The sequence below is a fragment of the Beta vulgaris genome, chromosome 5 (assembly GCF_026745355.1).
Source record: "Beta vulgaris subsp. vulgaris cultivar EL10 chromosome 5, EL10.2, whole genome shotgun sequence".
NCBI classification, from domain to species: Eukaryota; Viridiplantae; Streptophyta; class Magnoliopsida; order Caryophyllales; family Amaranthaceae; genus Beta; species Beta vulgaris.
Window position 1 is genome coordinate 26,095,111 of NC_079206.1, and position 7,734 is coordinate 26,102,844.

At 35.3% G+C, this 7,734-nt stretch overlaps 2 long non-coding RNA genes across 2 annotated transcripts in view; both read left to right on the forward strand.

The window, feature by feature from the left end:
* The first annotated feature begins 208 nt into the window (after positions 1-208).
* LOC109134616 (uncharacterized) lies at positions 209-2,336 on the forward strand. The gene is made up of 2 exons (XR_007274396.1): positions 209-690; positions 2,123-2,336. It is a non-coding gene; the product is annotated as an uncharacterized LOC109134616 (long non-coding RNA).
* Positions 2,337-6,394: 4,058 nt separating this feature from the next.
* Positions 6,395-7,734, forward strand: part of LOC125497321 (uncharacterized) — a 2,999-nt gene continuing 1,659 nt past the window's right edge. Inside the window, exon 1 of the long non-coding RNA XR_007273954.2 lies at positions 6,395-7,011. This is a non-coding gene — a long non-coding RNA (uncharacterized LOC125497321). The remainder of the gene's footprint in view (positions 7,012-7,734) is intronic.

A 7,734-nucleotide genomic window follows, 5' to 3' on the forward strand; every position in this document is an offset into this window, starting at 1 on the left:
TTGCTAACTCAATTATTCACTTCCTTTGCAAAGGTATGTACTTTTTTAATCAAAGACAATGGTTAAAATTTGCTAGTGGAACACATTATTATGTACCGTTGCAGTAGGAGTATCTAATTCAACGGTTCTTGTCAATTTAGTTTTCTAGATTGGGCTACTGCAACAGTTATGTTGTTGCCATTGCATTAGACATAGTTATGGCAACGACTATACTCATTTACATTAGAAATATATGTGATAGTATAAGGACTACTCTATATTAGTGAATTTGGCGCCATAATTTAGCTTTCCCTCTACTTTTTTTTCACCAAATTTCAAAAGCTTTATGTCTTATGACAGAAAAAAAATTAAATGAATTCTTTCAAAAAAATAACCCCACTGCACCACAAGTGGACAATTATCTTCCAAATTTTTTCCCCTATACAATTGCTCAAAAAATTCGAACCCTCAATTTTTTTCGCAAAATTATACCAATTTCCGGACTTCACTCAATTAATAAGAGGAAAGAGGCGAAATTTTCAACCCTAAATTCAATTGCTAGGGTTTGCGATTGAGGCGAACAAGGATTGCGAGCAAGGTCAAGATTGTTAGGGTCTGCCATTGAATCGAGATTGTTAGGGTCTGCCATTGAGTCGAGTAGCAAGGTTATGATTTTCAACTCAGAAAAGAGGCGATATTCTTCAACCTAAGGTTGCGATTTCAAACCCAATGTATCTTCTCCGATTTCCATTTAATTATTTAACTTTCAACCCAATGTCTATAATTCTTCAATTGTAGAGTTTTAGAATTACGCACAACATATTTCTTGAGATACATACTGCTTGGCCCCTTGAAGTCGAGTATATACTGCAACAACGTTAACCACACCACACCACCACCTATAATGGCTACAATGTCTATTTTTTTGGAAAAGTTATTTCTTTTTTCAGATTTTCAGATTAGATTTTTTTTTATTCCAAATTGCAAATTAGAGCTTTTATTTATGCTAGTAATAACTTGATTTCATTTTTTCAGTATTAGCTGAATTATATGGTAACTTGATTTTGGTTTAGTGCAGTCTTGCTTATTGCTGTTGGAATTTAGGGTTTACGAATGCGTTACACTTCTCGAACGAAATCATAACAGTAGAAACAAATTTAAAGTAGGCAGAATGAGAGTAAATTTGAAGATGTTTTTTTCATATCCATTTAATTTATGTGCATTTTTTATTTATTGTTCGATATGCAGAAAGTATGTAAGAATAAGATGCAGAATGGTATGGATGAGTTTGTTTCATAAATGATTGTTAGTCACTTAAATAGAAACATTTAGTTTCCAAATAATCGATGACGGTATCAGGAAATACTTTATAGAGAACAGTAGTTGTGCCTAATACATGAGCTAACTTCACACTGTCTACTTGTGCTAGGAAATTTCTATATCAGATTTATATATGTAGGTAAGCTAAGGTCATAGTACTCACGAAGCTTCCTGTAGACGTCTTTGAAAAACTACTTGAGGATTAACATACTACTATTCTCAACTAGCTTGTTTTATGTTAATTCTGAATCTTCTTCAGCCAAAAACCTGTCTACAATATGTCTTCGGACTGGTGAGAGCCTGTTTATGGTGTTTAATGATGTAGTGTATAACACTAGTAGAGTATTAGCTAGCACATCTATTCTCTCTGAGAGCGCATGGTTCACTTCTTTTTAGTTGCTGAATGGATTATACCTCATGCCATGTTATTCTTGAGTTACAACCGTCTGCACTTCTTCATATAAACACACAGAGAAGCAGACCTCGATAATTTGTTAGAAAAGCTCTGTAATCTTTTGCATATGTGACAATATCCAATTGAAATTAGCAATTTGGAGAGATTAAGGTTTTTAGATATTGGGTCAAATTACCTTGAATCACCTGATTGGTCTATGTTTAATGACATGTCTTTGATAACCCACTTGAATGTTGTGGTGGGATGAATTACGTGGTGATTTTCCTAGGATCATTTTAAGGAGCAGGAATTTGAGTTATCTTGATTTGCCAATTAATCATTTTAGTGGGTTAATCCCAGAATCACTTTTAGTAATCTTCCTAATCTTGAGTACTTAATCTTGGTACTAATGAATTCTTTTTTTGACAGGTGGTACTAATGAATTCAATGGTTCAATATCGCCCAATAGGCCAATATTTTTAGGCTCTCAAGTTTAGTTTTTGAGTTCTGGAAGTTGACGTATAATTGTTTGAGATGGGTTTTGATTTGTTTGCATGGTTTGAATGAGATTTCTTGTTGCATATGATTCCCTATTATAAGTTTTGATAATTTATTTAATTGGGTGAGTTTTTTTTTCATCTTAGATTATTTTTGGGTTAAAAGGGTGAACTCTTGTTGTTTCATTATTGTTGTTTGGATTACATAGAAATAGTGTTCCGACAATAAATAATTATGTGGTATGATGTACTACTTGATATATGGATTGCATCTATCCTCAAACTGTAGGTAATGGATAAAAGAAATAAACAGAGGTGGATGTTTCTGAGATGGAGTGATGAATATGAAGAAGGAACTGATGAGTACATTGAAATGGCTTTTGCTAGCGAGTCACAAGGAAATGAAATTTGTTTCCCTTGTGGTTCTTGTCATTTTAGGTATTGACAATATAAGGATGTCGTGAAGGATCATATAATATGCAACGGTTTTGTTCCAAGAAGAGACAAGTTGTTAGCTTAGGATGGACATTGAAGGAGAAAAGGTTGTGTTTGATCACGATGAGTCACCAAACATGAACAATGATATAGAGGGGTTGTTGCATGATACTTTGAGAGAGGGACCAAATGATGAGGCATATAAGTCTTTCACAATTCGATTGTTTATATTTAAGTGTGACCACAACTTAAGTAATACAACAATTGCAGAGTTGTTAGAGTTTTTCAAGGATGTGCTACTCGATGCGAAATTGCCTTCATCTTTTAACAAAGCGAATAATTAATGTGATGAAAGTTTTAGGTTTGAATTATTCTAAGATAGATGCATGTCCCAATGAGTACATGTTGTATTAGGAGCAGCATGCAAATGCAACAAGTTGCCATGTTTCTGAGACTCCTAGGTGGAAATTAAATGACAAGGAGCAACCAAATGAAAATACCCATAGAATTCCCTTAAAGATTAAAAGGTACTTTCCAATCAAGAAGAGGATCCAGAGGTTATTCATGTGTCCTGAAACCGCAAAGCTCGTGACTTTGCATGCAAATGGGCGTGAAAAAGATAATCATTTACGACATCCAGAGGATGGTCAAGCTTGGAAAAACTTTGACAAGTTGTATTCAAATTTTGCTAAAGAAATTCGCAACGTGAGGCTTAGGTTAGCCAGTGATGGATTTAATCCTTTCAACTCGATGAGTATTGTACATAGTAATTGCCGATAATCTTGATCAATTATAATTTGCCCCCATGGATGCTAATGAAGCCCGAGGTTTTCATGCTAGCATTACTTATTCTAGCCCTTTATCCCCTCGTAATGATATCGATGTATATCTATAATCCCTAATCAAGGATCTTAAGGATCTATGGGATTTCGGGATAGAAACATACGAAACTTCTGGTAATCAAAGGTTTGACATGCATGTAGCCTTAATGTCCACTATTAGTGACTTTCCGGCGTATGCAATGTTGTCGAGGTGGAGTTTAAAAGGAAAACTTGCTTGTCCTTGTTGTCATTATGAAACATAAGCAAAAAATTTCAATCACAGTCACAAGCATTGCTATATTTGGGGGGGAGGGTTCGTAGATTTTTGGATTCATCATATCCTTGGTGTTATGACAAGAGGAATTTTAATGGGCAAACTGAGGAAAGAAATGCACCTGTTCGTTTGAAAGGGACAGATTTTGTTGAGCTACTTGTGATTTTCCAAATAATTTTGGAAAGAAGCAGAAGAAGGAGAAGGACCCTAATGAACAAGATGCCTATACTTATTAATTTGCCTTACTGGAAGCATTGTTCAATTCCTCATAATCTTGATGCGATGCATATAGAAAAAAACGTATGTGGTAATGTCATTGCGACATTGTTAGACATATGGGGGAAGAGCAAGGATCATACAAATGTTCGTAAGGATTTGAAAGAACTTAACATGTTGGCAGAGCTTCAACTTATAGAAGTCGAAGATGATAGTAAAATAATGCCATGATCACGCTTTTGGACGATAGTAGAAAAAAAGCGTTTGTTTTGTAAAATGATAAAAAATGCAAAACTACCGCAAGGCTATGCTTCAAATATTTCTCGATGTGTGCAAGTTGGAGAAAGGAGAATATCTGGATACAAGAGCCATGATGCTCATTTTTTAATGCATTATTTGCTTCCACTTGTTGTGAAGACAACACTATCCAAAGATGTTTCAACTCCCTTAATACGATTGTCTAAATTCTTTAAGGGTATGTGGAAAAAATCCATTAACCCTCGAGATCTTGACATTATCTAATAGTTGAAATTCTTTGTCAATTTGAAGGGATTTTTCCACCTACTTTTTTCGACATAATGGTACATCTTCCTATTCACTTGGTGGAAGAAATAAACATTGGTGGACCTATTGCAATAAGGTGCATGTATGCAATTGAGAGGTATCAAGAGTTGAAATCTGATGTTCGGAATAAGGGTCATCCCGAGGGATCAATGGCCGAAGGCTAAAAAGTATAGTGGATACTCCGTTAATGGTTATAGGTTTCCTACCATGAAGCGCGGTGCAAATGTTGTAACTCAAAATAGTGGAGTCACTTTAACAGCTTTGACATCTAGCTTTGCTAGTAGTAAAGATCAAAATCCAATAGAGGGAGATATCATCTATTATGGTTCATTAGAAGAAATTATTGAGATATCTTATCATGGTCATTTTAGTGTTGTCTTATTTCGATGTGTGTGGTTTCATTCACAAAAAGACCATTATGGGCTTACTTTGGTTAATAAAAATAAGACCATTTATTTTGGCATCTCAAGGCGGGTTGGTATTTTTCTCTTCAAAACATACCTACAGAACTATCTGATGGTATTTTACATAATATTCTATAAATTATCTTGAAATGCATATTTTCAGATCACTATGTTTTTTATCTTACATTAATCACTTATATGCTTCTTGCATTTTGTCTTTATTTACAGATGAAAAGGACTAAGACTAAATGTGTCATTATAAACATTCAGATGCCGGAGTATGAAAGTCAACAACTACAGAAATTGAAATTGAATGCTGAAATAATGAAAGCTCGAGGTTACGAAAGCATCGCAAATAAAATTACTCCAAAAGAAGTATGAAGCTGTTGTAAGTACATGGACTAATGACGAATTATTCTCCAATGAAGACGAGTTCACACATGAATCTGAGAGTGATGATATTGAGGATGTAACTGACACTCATGGAAAGAGTAAGTTCAAAAGTAACTCGAAGGTTTGATCTTTTCCCTTAATTTTATAGCTTGAAGTATATAACTCCTATGTTATTATCAAAGAGCTATTGATGTAATTATATTTAAAACACGTGTTGCGAACATGTTATTTAAATTTATAATTAACAGCCATATCTATGATAGTGCTTTGTAGTACATTTTATAGTATTGCTCATTGTTGCTTAAGCAAGTGTGTACCCTTGGAAAACCAAGCTGCAAAGTTTAGGCTGAGGGCTTAGGTATATTAATCTTCTTCTGTGACTACCTTGAAATTACTACTTCTTAAGCATACTGGGAAAAAGGGTGATAAAGAAAGTAAGAGATATGAATTGAATTTCAAGATTTTAGTTTGTCACATGGCATAATATAATTTGAACATAAAACTTAGAGCTTTCTAGTTAGAAGTCTATTTAGAATAAGTTTCGATGATGCCCAACTCTTGTTCTTTTATGTCAATTATCTATCATTCACCTCATGCTTAAATTTCAACTTCGATATCCCTCTGCTTTAAAACACAATTATATATAAATTTGTGTACATATTAGTTTCCTCTCCCTTTTCCGAACACGGGATTGCATGGCGACCACCTAGGCTATAGCATTTATCTAAGTTTTCAAGTGATTAATTGAACTTCTATTAACTCTTGATAGTGGTTGTTTGTTGTTGGTACTCTAACGTGATTACTGATCATTCATCTTTGTACTTATTTTTGAATTCTGAATTTTATTTCCCTTTGCGTAAGAACAAAATTATATTGAATTTAACCACTTGTCAAGTTCCCCTTTCTTTCCTAGTTGCTCAAGAACACATGGCATGCCCCCCCCCCCCCCCACTTTGTTGCCCCCGCGCTACCCCACCTTGCTAACCCCCACTGCAAACCCCCTACTACCCCTTGCAGACCCCCCTGCTGCCCCACCCCCTGTAGACACCCCGCTGTGCCCCACCCCTGCTGCCCCACGCCTTACATACCCCCTATTGTGCCCCACCCCCTACAGACCCTCTGTTGTGCCCCACTCCTTGCAGACCCTCGGTTGCCCATCATTTTTCATGCATGCTAAGAACTCATTATATTATTTGATTGAAAGAAGCTGGATTGCACAAAAGGTGAAGTAGGGAAGTCCCCGTCATCCCCAGTAGTATCCATGGCTGATTTTATGCAGAAAATGGTAAAAAAGAAACACCAAGATATAGTGTAACATCTTCAAAATCGTAAGACAAGTAGTTCCCTGAGAAATGCCCATGAAAAAAGTTGAGTAGATTTTGCAACTGAATGCTACTACAGTACCTCAAAAGCTTTCAATATTTAGCAAAAGAGCACCATGCCCCCATGTCACAAAAAAAGCAAAAGCAAAAGCAAAAGGCATTTTGTAAACCAGGCTCCATGTTTGCGTATCGTGAAGTTAGGAAAAAGCAATTAGAAAACAAGGAGCAAAACAATGATTTAGAAGCTTCTGTGAACAATGAAAGTGCTATGGTTATGACTAATCCTTCTACACTATCAAGAGTCGATGAGGATGAAAATGCAGAGGACTTGGAGATAACGGAAGTTGAAAATGCACATGAGTTTGAAGTACCGGAAGATACTGAGATTGAAGGTACATACTAATTCAATCATCTTTCATTGAAATTGCTTATTTCTTCTTTTAATCCCTTGAATATTTATAAATTTATTAATATACTATATGGCAACCTCATGTTGAATAGCTCATAGAAACAAAAAGAATAGAGGCCCAACAAAGTTACCACAGGTTCATGCACATACAACTGAAGAGCGCAAAGTTATTATATTGAACTTAGCTGGCAAACCAGTAGAACCTACAAAAGAGACTGTCGACGAGTTTAGCCTCTTCTTAGGAGCTGTGACTAGGGATCCTGAGCTTGCACCACAAAATTACCGTCACTTCCATAGTGTACCCACACGTGACAAAATGTTGTATTATATCTTGGTTTTTCTTCCTAAATTTATCTATATATTTTTGCAGTTTTAGATAAAAAATGTTCTCCAATTTTAGATTTTCATTTCAATTTATTATTTTGGAGAAGTACTTGGTTCTTGATGAAGGAAGAAAATGGGTAATGGAAACCATCAATGCGAGTTGGTGTGGTTATAAATGTAGAGTAAATAAGAACCACTACTATGCATATAAGACTGATGTTGTAAGATGGGAACATCGCCCAAAAACAATTATATAATTTTAATTTAGAGATCTGTTGGACTATTGGGATTGTTCAGTAGTTGAGGTAGTATATGCATATTCTATGCGTCGCTTAACCTTTGTCCAGAAACTTATGTGATTAAAACCTTGGTTGTTTTGTTT